The sequence below is a fragment of the Hevea brasiliensis genome, chromosome 12 (assembly GCF_030052815.1).
Source record: "Hevea brasiliensis isolate MT/VB/25A 57/8 chromosome 12, ASM3005281v1, whole genome shotgun sequence".
In the NCBI taxonomy this organism is placed as follows: domain Eukaryota; kingdom Viridiplantae; phylum Streptophyta; class Magnoliopsida; order Malpighiales; family Euphorbiaceae; genus Hevea; species Hevea brasiliensis.
In genome coordinates, this window is record NC_079504.1 from 38344391 (window position 1) to 38360828 (window position 16438).

At 34.1% G+C, this 16438-nt stretch overlaps 1 pseudogene; it reads right to left on the reverse strand.

Moving 5' to 3' along the window:
- Window positions 1-11934: 11934 nt before the first annotated feature.
- On the reverse strand, window positions 11935-16152 carry LOC110644165 (tRNA (carboxymethyluridine(34)-5-O)-methyltransferase-like; annotated as a pseudogene).
- Window positions 16153-16438: the final 286 nt, after the last annotated feature.

Consider the following 16438-nt stretch of genomic DNA (forward strand, 5'->3'; position numbering starts at 1 on the left):
TTGTGAACCTCTGGTAGTAGAACTCTGAATGGATCCCTCAATAGTGGTGGGAGTTGGCCCAAATCTATGGGCACTGGTGCAATCCTTAGCGAGATGGCCCATGCCTCCACATTTAAAGCAAGCTCCTGTAGCCCAATAGCATTCTCCTCCATGAGTCTTGCCATATGTCTCACAGGGACGGGGAGGATATGAACCCCTGGTCGACTGCTGACCAGACCAAGGTGGTCTCTGCCCAGAAAATCTACCTCTGCTAGACCTTCCACCTCTACCTAATCCCCTAAATTTCTTTCTTTTTCCAGTATTGCCACTGGAACTTTGCTCAACTGATTTTTTACCTTTTTCCTTCTCTGATTTCTCAATCTTCTCAGATTTTTCTTTCACTGGTGTCGCTTCTAATTCAATTCTTTCTACTTCTAGTGCTTGAGACATGAGTTCAGAGAAGTTGTTGTATTTAAAGCTGACCACTTGTACTCTTAGACTAGGCTTCAGGCCGGTTTCAAACCTCTTTCACTTTTCTCTACTGGTAGATAGGAGACTCCCAGCATAGTGGCTTAAGCGGGAGAACTCCCTCTCATACTATACCACTAATATATTGCCTTGTTTCAGACTCAAAAATTTTTGCAATTTCTGATCCACATATGCATCTGGGACATATTTCTGTTCAAACTCTCTGATGAAGTCATCCCAGGTCAATACTGGTGGTTCTGCCAAGCTATGGGAGATGGTCTTCCACCAATCATACGCATCCCCTTGAAGTAATGACACGAAATATTCAAATATCAGTTCATCTGGGTAGTGCAGTTTCTTAAGCACTCGGTCCATTCTCTCTAGCCACTACTCTGCCTCTAGTGGGTTTACTGTACCCTTAAATTCTGTAGCCTCATATTTCAATAGCTTGTCATATTGCCAGGCTGGAGCCTGAGGTTGCACCATGGGATTCTGAACTGGAGCTTGAGCAGGCATACCCCCAGCCATCTGTTGAAACATTACAGCCATTTGCTGGGTGAACTGTACCGGAAACTGTGGCATTTGTGGGGATGATGCCACTAAACCACTAGCATTTTGGAGAGCTGGGGCTTCTCCTTGGGCCTCAGCCTCTACTGATTGGTCAACTGAGCGATCCCCTTCTTCCATTTAAGTATGGAGTTAGCATATCTCTTGAACAAATAACACAAGGAGATTTCTCTCCATTAGTTGATATTTATGATGTAATGCACTATATGTAACAAATAAGGACATTGAGCAGTTGTACTTATCAAAGAAAAGACACAAATTCACAAGTCAAAACATAGTTCAAAAAATTTGCTCTGATACCACTAAAACATGTCGCACCTTACCCCTCTATAAGGCATAACATGATCCCATAGTATACCTAATGAATTACCGTACTTCGCCTACCGATAACCCATTAAATATACTACAAGGAATTTTAAAACAATTTTCTTACTTTTTGGAAGTGGTGAGCATTTTTTGTAGGAATTTAAAACATTTAATTAAGGTTTCAAAGTCATGTACAATTTTTGTCTATTTTCATTTTTCCACAAATTTTAGAAAAATTTCAGCAGAGTGCAGGCAGTATTTGAAAAACAAAAAAATTTTCACCTATGAAAAACACTTCCAAATATACACTTCATCAAATCACAATCACCATTTCAACTCAAATCATCACAATTTCTCTCAAACTCCATAATTCAAAGTAATTCTCAATTTAAATATTTTCACAATACACAGTCATTGAGGAAAAACTAATTTACATACATCAGTCAATTTTTACAACAGAAAATCCAAAATAATATTATTACAAAATTTGTACAAACTGCTCAAGACCAATTTACACATGTACATACAGTTACATACATCAAACTAAACATTATAATTAGGGTATAAAATTTATACCCGACAAAATATCCAAAAGTAGCACAGCAGTCCTTAGCAGCTCACTCCGCTGCTCTACCAGTCTCTTTACCTGCGACAGCAATAAAAAGCTATCACTGAGTACTAAGACTCAGTGATACACAACATACTAAAAAAACATTTTATGCATAATTCAAATCACATTTATTCAAATATGGTACTGAAAATGAAAAACAAATATAAAACATAATTTATAAACTTTTAGTTCAAACAGTTATATTTCGGAAATCTCAAAACAGATTTCATAAAAACACAGTTATATCATGCCATCAGAACAATGTTCATCTCAATAGCCAAAGGCTTATGAGGAATCTCAAGGCTAGCTAGCTAGCTCAATCTATGGGTACCCATTCAATTTCTTTCTCTACTGGCACACACCTCAACACTTCAGCCAGAGAGGGAATCAAAATTCAAAACTAATTCCTCCCACTAGTCATGCTAGTGAGGCATTCAAATATATGGTCATGACACTGTAGTTTTAAAACTGTCTTAGCAATTTACTAAACATTTATTGCCAAATCAAACACATACAATTAAACTTTACAACAATTTAGGTCAACACAATTTGTTCATTTCAATCACAAAGTTGCAATCAAAATAAATCATAATTCATTTTATACAATTGCAAAAGAAATTTAAAGACAAATTTTATGTTGTGCACAAACCTTATGCGAGTCGCCTCTTGGCCTTAACTCGATGCCTCAGGTTCTTTCCCAGTATTCTTTTCAATTGAAAACACAATTTTACAGTGTTTTAGTATCACAATTTACAATAAATCCACTAAAGAATTTCACAATTACTTATTTCGAGTCTTAATATGCTTAAATTAACATTCTTAAAATTTTACCTTTCGGGGTTACTATTCACGATACTATTCAAGTCAATTTGTTGACTTTCTTATTCTTAATAGGTATAGGGATTTCAATTTCACCTACATACCACATTTTGGTTACCAATTTTGTTAGTTTTAGTTGTTCCCTAGATTTTTAGGTTTCCTAGGCACAATTTTAAATTTTCCAGATTTGGTGTCTTATATTGTATTGTTTTATTGGTCATATTTCTGTTAGAATTTGGCAAAGTTTTCTTCATAAAAGTTGTTCCTTATTGTCTTAACTTTAATTCCCTTTTTGAATCACTCCATTTGGAGTTTTGTAGCCCAAGATATAACTATTTGAATGGGGTTGGCCGGATTTGGGGTTACCCAGAATTCTGGGTATTTTCTGGATACTAGTAGTTTTGGTGTGCTGATTGCAGGTGACTTTTCGGATAGGTTATGGTCAAAATTTGGGTTTGTTTACTTCATGAAAGTTGTAGGGCTATGTCTCAGCTTTCCATCAGTATAAGATTCAGGTCATTGGGACCTTCCTAGACCAAGTTATGGTCATTTAAGTTACTACTGTTCATTTAGTCATTTTTGTACAGTGACAGTGCATTACACCCGAGTTTGACCTAATTGTTCACTATGTTCTGGTCATTTTCTGGGCATGATTCCTAAATGAAAAATGGTCCATTTTGTGTCTAGTTTCATTTTCAATTGACCTCATACCAATTGGGTTAGTAAATTTTTAGTTTTGATCCCTGAAAGGGACCTAGGTCAAGTTGTCAGCATACTGACCCTAACCAATCCGAATTGAAACTTGGTTCTAGCAATTCACACACACCACAAATGGTCCCAATTGACCATTTCTCAACTCAGTTAAGTTCAATTACATCAATTGACCAATTCTTAACTTTTTTTCCAATTTTTCAAAATGCTAAAAACCCTAATTACACATTTGTGTAATTCAATGCAATCAAAGTGTACATCTAATGTCTATGCACCTAATTCACCTTAAACAACCATTTAATTGTACCAATTTCATACACTTCAAACCCCACCTAAGGCTGGCTGAAATTCTTCTTTGATCCCCCATAAAAATTTTCTTTTGTTTTTAAGTGAAAATCTAAGTTAATTGAGTCATAAACACAACAAATAAACTTTAATTTCCAAGTAAAAGTGCTTACCTCCACTAAAATTTTCAATTCTTCCCTTCCTTCAATTTCTCCCTTTCTTTCCTTCTTCAATCACTTTCTCAAGTGAGGTTAACAAGGTTTAATAGAATAATTTGAGGCAAAGTAAAGGTAAGTAAGGATTTTAAAGCTTGAACTCAAGCTTTCATGGAGGTGAAGCTATGGAAAAGAAGGAGGAGAGGGGCAGCCGAATTCCTTAAAGAATAAAGGAAATTATTTTTATTTTAAGTGTTTTATGTATTTATGTTTTATTTGAATAAGAATTGACTTGGTCAATTATGTAGGGAAAAATCAAAATGTCATTTATGATGTCACAATAGTGATGTAAGCATGATGTAAATAAAGTTTTCTTTTTTTTTTCTTTTTCAATTATTTTTTCTTATTTCTTTAATTTAATTCTTGATTCTGAAATTTTCTTTTCTCCGATTTTATTGAACAGTTAGATTAGGAGTCAGTTCTAGGGGTAAATTAATCAAATTGCCCCTCGCTAGTTCAATCCGGTTTGCAAGTTATTCAATATTTCTTTCGAATCCCTGAACTAATTATTTAACCTGCTTAACAATTCTTTTCCATGATTTTCTCTTTTTCACTGTGTTCGCAATAGTCCTAAGGACCACGGCGTCACATTTTCAGGTTCAAAATTTGAGTTAAGGCTGACCTCGCAGTCACTTCCTGGGAAGGTCACACATCACTGTGACTCCCGGCTCATTTAACTTTTTATGTTCTGTTTTTCTTATTTATAGTTAATTATCTGTCAATTACTAATCATTTGCGTTCAGAGCTTATCTAGGAGTCTTCGACATGATTCTAATCCTCTTAATTGTCCAGACCGACACTAGTCACTGGAACTGTAAAATGTACCATGCTTTGCAAATAGGGGTGTTACAAATAATACTATTACAATTTACTGTACAACTACTAAAGACCAATTACAAAATATACATACAGTCATATACAGTCATATACATCAAAATAAATATGTACAAAAGGGTATAATTCAATACCAAACAAAAATCTAAAAGTGAAGTACTTTCAGTTCTTAGCAACTTACTCTGCTGCTTTACCAGTCTCTCTACCTATGACAGTAACGAAAAGCCATCGCTGAGTACAATTACTCAGTGGTGCACAACATAACAAAATACCAATTTATGCATATATTAAATCATGATTAGTCCAAATACAGTATTAAAATTGATAAACAGATACAAAACACAATTTAGAATTTTAATAAAAGAAATTTTCACTTCATAAGCCATAAAACAATTTTTATAAAATCACACAATCATATCATGCCATCAATATATTTTTCATCTCAACAGCCAAAGGCTTATGAGGAATATCAAGGCTAGCTAGCTCAAATCTATGGATACCCATTCAAATTTCTTCCTCTACTGGCACACACCTCAACACTTCAGCCAGAGAGGGAATACAAAACTAATTCCTCCCACTAGTCAAGGTAGTGAGGCATTCAGACATTTGGTCATGACACTGTGGTTTCAAACTATTTTAACAGTTTTCTTAATATTCAAATGCCAACTTTTTGCATATAATTTTTTTTCTCAACATTTTGGGTCAACAACACATTTTTCTTGTCAATAACATTTTTCATTACAAATAAAATCACAATTTATTTTTTATAATTTATTCAACACAATTTGCAAAAGAAAATTTAAAAAGAGATCATATGTTGTGCACAAACCTCGTACGAGTAGCCTCTTAGCCTTGAATCAATGTTTCCTTTCCTTTCTCAGTAGCCTTTTCAACTGAAACACACAATTTGCAGGGTTTCAGTATTATAACTTATAATAAATCCAATAAATAAATTCATGTCTACTAAATTCTAGCCCTAATATGCTTAAATTAACGTTCTTTGAAATTTGCATTTCGGGGTTATTGTTTATGGCACTATTTAAGTCAAAATATTGACTTTCTCATGTTTAATGGATATATAAATTCCAATTACACTCACATACCACATTTTGAGTGTTTAATTTATTGGTCTTGGTTGCCATTAAAATTTTCTAGGTCTCCTAAGAGAATTTTCAATTTTTTAGTTTTGGTGCCCTGTTTTGCACTGTTCCATTGGTCTAGTTACTGTGGGAATTTGGCTAAGTGTTCTTCATAAAAGTTATTCTTTATTGTCTTATCTTTAATTCCTTTTTTGAATCACTCCATTCGGAGTTTTATTGCCCAAGATATGGTTATTTTTCTAAGGCTGACCGGATTAGTTCAAACCCAGAATTCTGGGCACTTGCTTGGTTCTAGCAGTTTTAGTGTGCTGATTGCAGTTTACTTTTTGGATGGGTTATGGTTAGAAATTGGGTTTGTGTTCTTCATCAAAGTTGTAGTGCTATGTCTCAGGTTTCTATCGGTATAAAATTGAGGTCATTTGGACCTTTCTAAACCAAGTTATAGCAAATGAACAAATACTGTTCATTTAGTCATTTTTGTACAGTGGCAGTGCACAATACCCGGATTTGACCTAATTATTCACTATCTAAATGTCATTTTCTAGGCATGGTTTCCAAGTGAAAATTGTGCCATTATGTGTCTATTTTCATTCTCAATTGGCCCCACACCAATTAAGTTAGTAGAATTTTAGTTTAGGTCCCTGTAAGGGACCTAGGTCAAACTGCCAAATTGGGACCCTACTCCAATCCGAATTGCATTTCATTTCTACTCATTCCAACACATCCCAATTGGTCCCAATTGACCATTTCTTACCTCAATTAAGGTCAATTGCATCAATTGACCATTTTTTCCAATTTTTCGCCCAATTTCTAAAGCTCAAGAACCCTAGTTTCACCATTATACAATTAATGAAACTAAAGCATTCTAATCACATTTACTACCTCAATTCAACTTGTCTACATCTTTAATTGCATCAAAAACCATTAAATCCTAGTTCACTACACCTTGACCGAATTCCATGTAAGTGGGTATATACATGCTTTTGTTCATTTCTTCTTCAATTTCCAAGTTAATTGAACTATAGAACCATGAATTTAGCTAAAAATTAACAAGTTTAAATACTAACCTTTTTCTTGGAAGTTTAGCTCTTCAATCCTCTATCTTTCTTCCCTAATTCTTTCTTCAATCTTCTTTTCTAGTTGCCAAAGTAAGGTTTAATCAATAATAAAGGAGGAATTTATTGGGAATTTTTAGGGTTTGTGAAGCTTAAAATTAAGTTTCCATGGAGTTTTGGAGAGAGATGAGAGAGGGAGTGAGGGACGGCTAGGCTTGGTAGAGAAGATGACCTTTTTTTTTCTTTTTAATTTTTAACTCTTTTATGCCATAATTATCCCACAATTTAAATTATTTAATATTAGACTTTATTGCATCATGCTTATGCAACTTTGATGATGTCAAAAATTATAATTTTCTCTTTTTTTTTCCTTTATTTTTCCTTGTTTCTTTAATTTAATTCTCTATTTCAAAATTTGAATTTCTCCGATTTTATTGGACAGTTAGGTCATGAGTCACCTCTAGGGGTGAATTGACCAATTTGCCCCTCGCCGACTTGATCTAGTTTACAAATAATTTAATATTTCTTTTAAAGCTCTGACCTAATTATTTGACCTACTTATCAACTCTTTTCTATGATTTTCTCTTTTCCACTAGGTTCGCAATAGTCCTTAGAACCGCGGTGTCAATTTTTCCCATTCAAAATTAGGATTACAGTTGACCTCACAGTCACTTTCCGATAAGGTCACCCATTGCTGTGACCCCCGGCTCATTTAACTTTTTATGCTTTGTTTTTCTTATTTATACCTTACCATCTGTTAATTACTATTTATTTTCATTCAGGGCTTTTGTAGGTGTCTTAAACATGATTCTATTCCTCTTAATTGCCCGGACCAACACCGATCACTGGAATAGTAAAATATACCAGGCCATGCATATAGGAGTGTTACAGTTAAGCTTTGAGACCAAAACCCTTTCTTCTTCCTTTCTTGCTTGTAGCTACCATCAATCTCAGTGGGCCATTCACCTCTCACTGTCCTAAGAATGCCAACAATTAGTTTGTTATCATCGGCATCAAATGGTCAATCCCAGTAGGTTGTCACACTTAGAAGACCAAAAACCCTTTCTTCTTTCTTCCTTGTTAGTTGATACTGTTGTTCTCCCTAGACCATTCTTCTCTCACTTGTCCCTTGAAATGTTGGCAACCATCTTCTCCTCATTAGCATCAGTTGGCTTATCCATATCCTGTTTCGGGCTGGCAGCTATAAGTTTTTGTCCAATTTCTTATTTTTCTTTTATATTTCCCTTTTTCTTCTTTATATTTTTGCCTAATTTATTATTTGTATCCCCTATTTTTGTTCAATTTCTTATTTCTTTTTTCTATTGCTTTTGTTACTTTTATAATATTCAAAGAATTTTGGTTAAATGATTTAATGTTATTTGTGTAGTTTATTAGATGGCATTATTTTTTAAGTGCCTTAGTTTTTGCTATTTTATTTCAATTAAATAACTATGACAACTACGCCTTAATCACAAACAAGTTAAGGTTGACTATATGGATCCTTTTTCATCATTCAGCTCATTTTAAAACCAATTCCACATTATTATCTAAAAATTGCAAATCTTTTAATACTTTCCCTTCATATCATTTTAGTCTCCTCTTTTCTCTTCTCATTCCTTCTACTACTAACTTATTACTAGGGGTGAGCAGTTTTTTATTATAATCAAAAAATCGAACCAAAGCAAAATAGATATTTTAGTTCAGTTAATTAGTCCATTCAGTTTGGTTTTGTTATCCATGTTAGAAAATTTTGATTTTCAGTTTGGTTCAATTAATTAACCGAAATTTATGAAAAAACCAAATCGACTGATTTATTTAAGGATTCCTCCAAATTTGCAATTTTTCAGCCTAATAGTCCAAATAAGCAGCAAGCCTTGCTTATTTCCTCCCCTATTTCCCATTCTGCTGACTGAACCCTAACAAGATTTTCCTTCTCATCCCATTCTGCTTTCTCACAAAATCTATGCTTCTGCCTCTATTTTTATGCATTTGCTCATGGATTCCTTGACCTGTTACAGTGCTACTCTCTTTCCCTTTCATTACTCTTAAACCATCCACCCTTTTTCCTTATATCTTATCAGTTCCAATTAGTTCACTTTGAGGCTAACACTCGAAAATCGATATTATTATTAAAAGAAGACGCTTGTCTTCTCTTCCATCTTCATTTTTTTAATAATTATAGCTCATGCTTCCAATTGGTGCAAGTCCAACCATACATGCATGTGATTCCATTTAGATTCTCCTCTGGTTGTAAAAATGGTGAAATCCCTGCCAATAATGAGTTTATATGAATTTTTTTATGTATTATTGATATTTATTGAATTGTTTTCAATGTTTTTTTTAATAATTGCAATTTTTTTAACGAACCTATATTTATTGGCTTGATTCAGTTTGATTATTTTTAAAATGCTGATTCAGTTCGGTCTAGATTTGTAGGAGCTTGATTCAGTTTGATTATTTTTAAAATGCTGATTCAGTTCGGTCTAGATTTGTAGGCAATTTGATTTTTTTTATTTTTCTTAATACCGAACCAACCGAATGCTCTCCCCTACTTATCACACTTTCGTATTGGGGCACAATGTATATGACCAAACTTAACGTAATTGACCCTTTCTCTTTGTATCCCCAATGTATGCCATCTTAGTCTTATACATAATTATGTTATAGACATCTTAACATCCATATTTCTACCACAATTACCTTGTGGGCCCAACATTCAATATAAAAAAAAAAAAATCCTTTCAATATAAAAACTTAATATTTGTAAACATATCTCCATATTTTTAATATTGACACATTTCTCTACATTTCTATTTCCTAAATTTTTTTAGAAATATCGCTTCTCCATTTCTATTTCTGCATTTCCGCATATCAGCATTTTCGTTTTCATGCTACATAGGGGAGGGTTAATGAGGTGCAATCTTGTGCATGGGATGGATCGTCATTGGTAGTGCATCATGGAAGGAGAGGCATAATGAAGTCAATATACTTTTGTAAATGAAACTTTTTTTCAAGCAATTGAATGAGAAGAGGAACTAGTTTACTTGATGATGAGAAATTTCGAAGGAGTGAAATGGATATCAAGAATGATAACATGAATGCTCCATAGCTTTCAATTTTGGATAGTGTTCAAGTACCTTCAAGATCAAGTGTACGGCTCAGTTGGAAGGTTCAGCCAAACCCTACTGATCTTTCCCTCTTTCTTTTCCTGCTCTTGATCTTGGAGCATAAAAGTGATGATGAAAAGGCATTCCACTCTTCCATTCTCCACCAGCGGCTAACCAAAACCATTTCACTTCCTTGTTTAAGTAGGGTTAGCAAGGAGACTCGTTTGAGAGATGAACTAAGCTTACGTCATCAGCATTTTATTTTAGCTTTAGTGAACTAATAAGCTGATGTTGTCTTTGTGCTAACCCAGCATGTTGGGTTATAACTCATTGCTCTTCACGTCCTTGTTCTGTCAGGAAATTTCTCTGAAGCTCATGATTAGACTGCTGAGTTAACATTATACTGCCATTACTCAGTTCATCAGATTCTGCATTTGAGATGGACATGATCAAGAGGATGCTACAGACAAGGTATCCAACTAGCTCAGCTGATTATAATAGTCAGGCCCTGAAGTATATGCATCAACTTGTAGGTTCAAAAAGGGGGTTTATTCTGTTCATGATGTCTTGAAACCCGTACAATGACTGCATTGTGCAGAAGAAAGCTAAAGTTCAGTCTATGAATACCATAATTGTCATAATCTGTACTAGAATGACATGTTATGGGGTCCTTGATCTACTTCTCTTGTAATGTTGTTCTCACAGTCTCAATATGTCGAACTAGTCATGTAGATATCAATGGAAGCTCTCTCGGATCGGGATTCATCAATGCTTTGAGGCCGACACAACTACACAAGCATACAACTAGATATGTGTTAATGATTTGGTTGCTTTGATACGATCACCAGTTCACCATCCTCAACAATTAGAATGAAGATTAAACGTATAATTCATATTTAATTATGCATCTTAGAAACCCGCAAACACCTGACTGATGTTTCTGTCATAGCTTCGAGTTCATCTTATATTAATTCATAAAAATTAAATGTTTATTTGTAAGTTTAATAAAAATTAAAAGTTATTTTGGATATTTCAATAGTAATTAACGACAAAATCTATCCAATTTGGAAAATGGACCATATTCTTAACAAATTAAAAATTATAATATATATATATATATATATAATTAAATCAAAAACAGTATTAAATGCATTAAATAGCAGAGATAAATACAACTAAAAGAATAGATTATAAAAAAGAATAGATTATAAAATATTTCATGTGCGCATAAAAATATTATTCTTTTTCACAAAAAGATAAATTATCTTTATAATATAAAAAGTAAATTTTATATAATTATAAGAGATAATACATGTGTATTGAATGCACAAATAAAGACATTCCTTAATCCACACAAATACCCCTAGAAAATTTAGTTAACATATGAGCAATCATGTTGCCATTTCTGGGAACATAAGACTACTGGCAACTAACAAAACCTTTACTCAACTGCAGGATATCGTCCAATACAACGCCAAGACCTTTTCGAAGATTTCTCCCTTTCTGAAGCTTATCAACTACAACTTTGCCATCACTCTCCACAACCAGCATAGAAAAACTCAGTTCACGAGCCAACAAACATCAGCTTTATTTCCCAACAAACAGCGCCTGATTTCGTGGCTGGAAGGGAGCAAACAAAGCAAAAGAAAATTGGGTTTTTCAATGCTTTGGAAATGTTATCCAGCCAGCCGGTGATCGGAATGGACAATCGGGCATTCAAATTGACTCATTAATATTGACAAACCTAAAAAACTAATAAAAATTCAACATAAGTTAAAAATTCCAATCAGTTTTTTCGGTAATTGGGCTTTTCAAAGAGCTGATACATTTGGAAGAATGCTGGAAATAATGTGGATACAGCAAACAAATAGTTAATAGTTGTAATTCAGCAATGATAGACTCAATTTTATTCAAGAACTTTGTGAAAAAAAAAAATCTGCTTTACAAGGCAGAACAGCAAAATCTTACCTTGTTAAGCTAACAATTAACAATCTGTAATTCCCCACCAACCCCACAATACACTAAGCACATTCACTGCAAACATTTGAATCAACAAGTAAAGCGAAGCTCATCTTCACCACAAATGTATGGTTGATAAACCAGAATCACTACAAGAGAAGATAAGCCATCCTGGAAAGCATTCCCCAGAGAGTCCTTGATGCGTAAATTTGTTAGTTATGAAGTTTTCTCAAGAATGATGCACCAGTTCGATTTATCAAAAAATCGATCAACTATTACTGCGTTGTTTATGCCAGTTACCAACCTGCAAAAATTATATAAAATAAACAAGTAAGCAAAAGAATTAATTCATCACATAAATCCAAAAAGGGATAACTACTGTTGCAGGCCTAAAACTTGATTATTTCTTATTATATTATCATATCTTTAATCATTTTTCTCCCTCTTAACAATCAAGTAGTAACACTCTTAAAATTGTTCAACATTAGTCCTATTTGATAATCAAAACCAGTAGCAGAATCTATTAGTCAATGCTAAAAATGCTTCCTTTTTTTAAGACCTAAAACTTTTTAAAAAGTTACACACTTTTCTTTTCTTTTCTTTTCTTTTCTTCTTTTTATTGTCCAATTTGGAAAAAAAATTACAATAATAATAGTGCACAAAAATCATGCAAAAAAAAATCAATTCAACAAAAAATAATAAAAACATTCCATAAAATTTTCTTTTCTCAAATAACAAACCAAGATAGTTCAATAAATATATTTTTTTCTTCAATTATCATCAAATTTCCAAATTTACTTTAAAATCTGATGTAGCACAACTTGAAATTTTACTTTAAATTCTGTACGTTGAAATTGCATCCCAAAGATAATAGACAGAATAAGTTATTATAACATTTTGATTTGTTGGTTAAGGACAAAAAATTTAAAGGAAAATTTTTATTGTTCTTGTTTAAAAATAAGGGAGACATACAGAGTTGCTCAAACTATAGGGGAATTAAACTCATGAGCCATACTATGAAGTTGTGAGAGAGAGTTGTGGACCATCGACTACGTCATGATACTTCTATCTCTTTCAATCAATTTGGTTTCATGCCCGGTCGTTCAACTATGGAAGCGATCTTTCTCATTAGAAACTTGATGGAGAAATATAGAGATGTAAAGAAAGAACTACACATGGTTTTTATTGATTTGGAAAAGGCTTATGATAGTGGTCCAAGAGAGGTCTTATGGAATGTGTTAGAACAAAAGAGGGTATCTATTAGGTACATACAAGTATTGAAAGATATGTATGAAGGAGCAACTACTATTGTGTGCACAGTGGGAGGGGACACAAGAGATTTTCCGATCTAAATTGGATTACACCAAGGATCAGCCATAAACCCTTACCTTTTTACATTAGTTTTAGATGAACTGACGAAACATATACAAGAGAGTATTCCTTGGTGCATGATGTTTGCCGATGATATTGTTCTGATAGATGAGACACGAGAAGGAGTCAATAGAAAGTTAGAACTTTGGAGAAGTACTCTAGAGTCAAAAGGTTTTAAGTTAAGTAGAACGAAGACAGAATACATGCATTGCAAGTTCAGTGAAGGCCAAACTGGTGATAGGGAAGGAGTTAGTTTGAATGGAGTGATACTGCCCCAAAGTAATCACTTTAAATATCTAAGCTCAGTCCTTCAAGTAGATGGGGGATGTGAGGAGGATGTTAGTCATAGGATTAAAGCCGAATGGTTGAAGTGGAGACGTGCCACGGGAGTTTTATGTGATCGTAAGATTCCCAATAAATTGAAAGGAAAATTCTATGTTATATGGTAGTGAGTATTGGGCACTGAAAGAGTCGTATGCATCTAAGATAAGAGTTGCAGAGATGAGAATGTTAAGGTGGATGAGTGGCAATACTAGACTAGATAAAGTCCGTAATGAGAGTATTAGAGAAAAGGTAGGAGTGGTGCCAATTGAAGATAAGTTGAGAGAAGGGAGATTGAGGTAGTTTGGTTATGTGAAGCGTAAACATACGGAAGCTCCAGTTAGATAAGTAAAGCACATTAGGTTAAAGGATAGAAAGAAAAAAAAGGAGTAGACCTAAATTGACTTGGAGGAGATTAGTACAACATGACCTAGAAGCATTACACATTTTTTAGGAGCCAACCCCAAATTTTTGGGATAAAGGCTTAATTGAATTGAGTTGAGTTGTATAAGAATTTAGTGGACTTTATATATTTATTATTTATTTGAAGAGGAAAAAAGAAAGAAGAAAGTTCAAGACTGAAATGACAAAAATTTAAAGTACCTTCGGCATATGCCATTGTCTAGCAGAAACAAATAGGATTGTGGTGAACAATTTTAAAGATACAGGTTGATTGTAAAAAAATAACATAAGAAACAAGATTTAGGATTGACTGTAAGAAAAGACAAAAGTTTTAGCACTACAGATGTAGTTATTCCAATCCAAAAGTGTTGCAATAATAATGAAAGGAATGATTTTAAACAAAAAGCATGATAGTTACATAACCAATTTAGAGCAACAGGGGGTAATATAATAACACAGGATATCAATTTGAATGGCTTAAAAAGTAGATGCAGCAACTTAATTATGTTCATTCATAGCATCTGAAAGAAAAAACCACACAGCTACTTATAGAAAATACATTACCTTTCAAGTTCACCTTCACTGAAGACATGGTAGTATCTGTTATACACTACAGCACCCTTTTTATCATCTTTTTTGGCCAAGCCACTTGCAAGAGCACAAGCAGATGAGCCGCTGACTTCAGCACGATGATATGGTAAATGCCAAGGGACAAAATATTCCTGTTGATTTTTTGCATTTCTCTCATCTTCAGAAACCATGAAATCATTTTCAGTTTGAGAGGCTAAATGCATAGTTTTCCTCAACTCCTCATCTGCATTATCCTTGGAATCTTTTACTTGCTCTTTAGAATAGTTGTTTTCCTCTGTTTCTGGGATGCTTTCTAAAGTGATGCAAGAAGGGCTTCGAACCCGAGGGCTACCTGGTCCTATCCACTCTTCTACATACTTTTGAGCGAGAGGAGTCCATTTGGCAACCAATGACTCATCTTCCTGCTCTACAGCCCAAACAGTTATTAGTACTAGACCACCCTTTTTCACAACTCGGACTAATTCTTCAATTGCCTTCTTCCTCCTATGCTCTGTACTTAGGTGATGCAACACAGCTATGGAAATTGCAGCATCACCAAACCCAGTTCTGCAAGGAAGATTTACTGCATCACCAACCAAAACTTCATGTCCTCTATCTGCACAAATTTTGACAAGGGGTGCACTTATATCACATCCTATATAAAAGCAATCAGGATTTAAGCCCAAGTACTTGCCATTTCCACATCCTGCATCCAATATGACAGATCCAGAAGGCAAGGAATTCAAAAAGGTTGCAACTTTCGGCCACTTGGAGAACCTGGTGGAACTAAAATGAGGTGCAATAGCATCATAAACACGATGAACATACTTCTTTTCAATTTCAGGCGTGGATTGCACACTTGAAGAGGATGAACGAGTTTGTTCTCCACCCACTGAAAAAGATTCTACAACAGACGCAAGAGTGCACAAACCAGAAGATCCTTTCACCTTCACTTTGATTTCTCTCATAGTCCTGATGATTCCAGAATGAGATACACTATCAATCCCAAATGGATAGAGCTAAGGCTTCCCAATTTGTTCCACTGAATCTACTCGCTCTTGAAACATCAAAGATCATCAGCTTTAAGCATACATTCTAGCGAGCAATGATCCTACTAGGCCAAAAATTTAAACAGAACGATTGAATATAGGCAAAGCTACTGGGACATGAACAGCACCGATCACATCAAAAACAGAGAGAGAGAGAGAGAGAGAGAGAGAGAGAAGTCAGAGAACCTATTAGTTATGAGGCCACCATCGATGAGCTAGGTGATGAAACGGATGGGATCGCCGATCGAACGCGAGGAACTGAGAGAGAGAAGCAGAGTTGGTCGAGGGAGCGCAAGATCGCGGAGAAGTAGAAGCGATGAGCTGCTGCTGAAAGCGAGACGGCAGCGAGATTAGTTAGCTTTTGCAACCCTATGTACGGCGCATTTCGTTTGTCTGTTTTGAGGAAATGGAAAAGGAATTGGGATATTATTTTTTTTTTAACATTAATTAGGGAAAAAAAAAGATAATATTAGAAATTAAATTTTCTAATTTTTTAAATCTCAAATTTAGAAGGAAAAAAATAAAAAAAAATATTTATAATAAGTTAATAAAATTGTGTGATATTATAATTATAAATAAATATAAATAATATGGAATAATATAAATAATTTAATATATAAATAATGTAGCAGACTAAATTTATTTAAAAATTATTAATAAAATTTTCTTCGGTTTGCATTTTAAGGATTTTTTTTTTAATTGAGAAATAG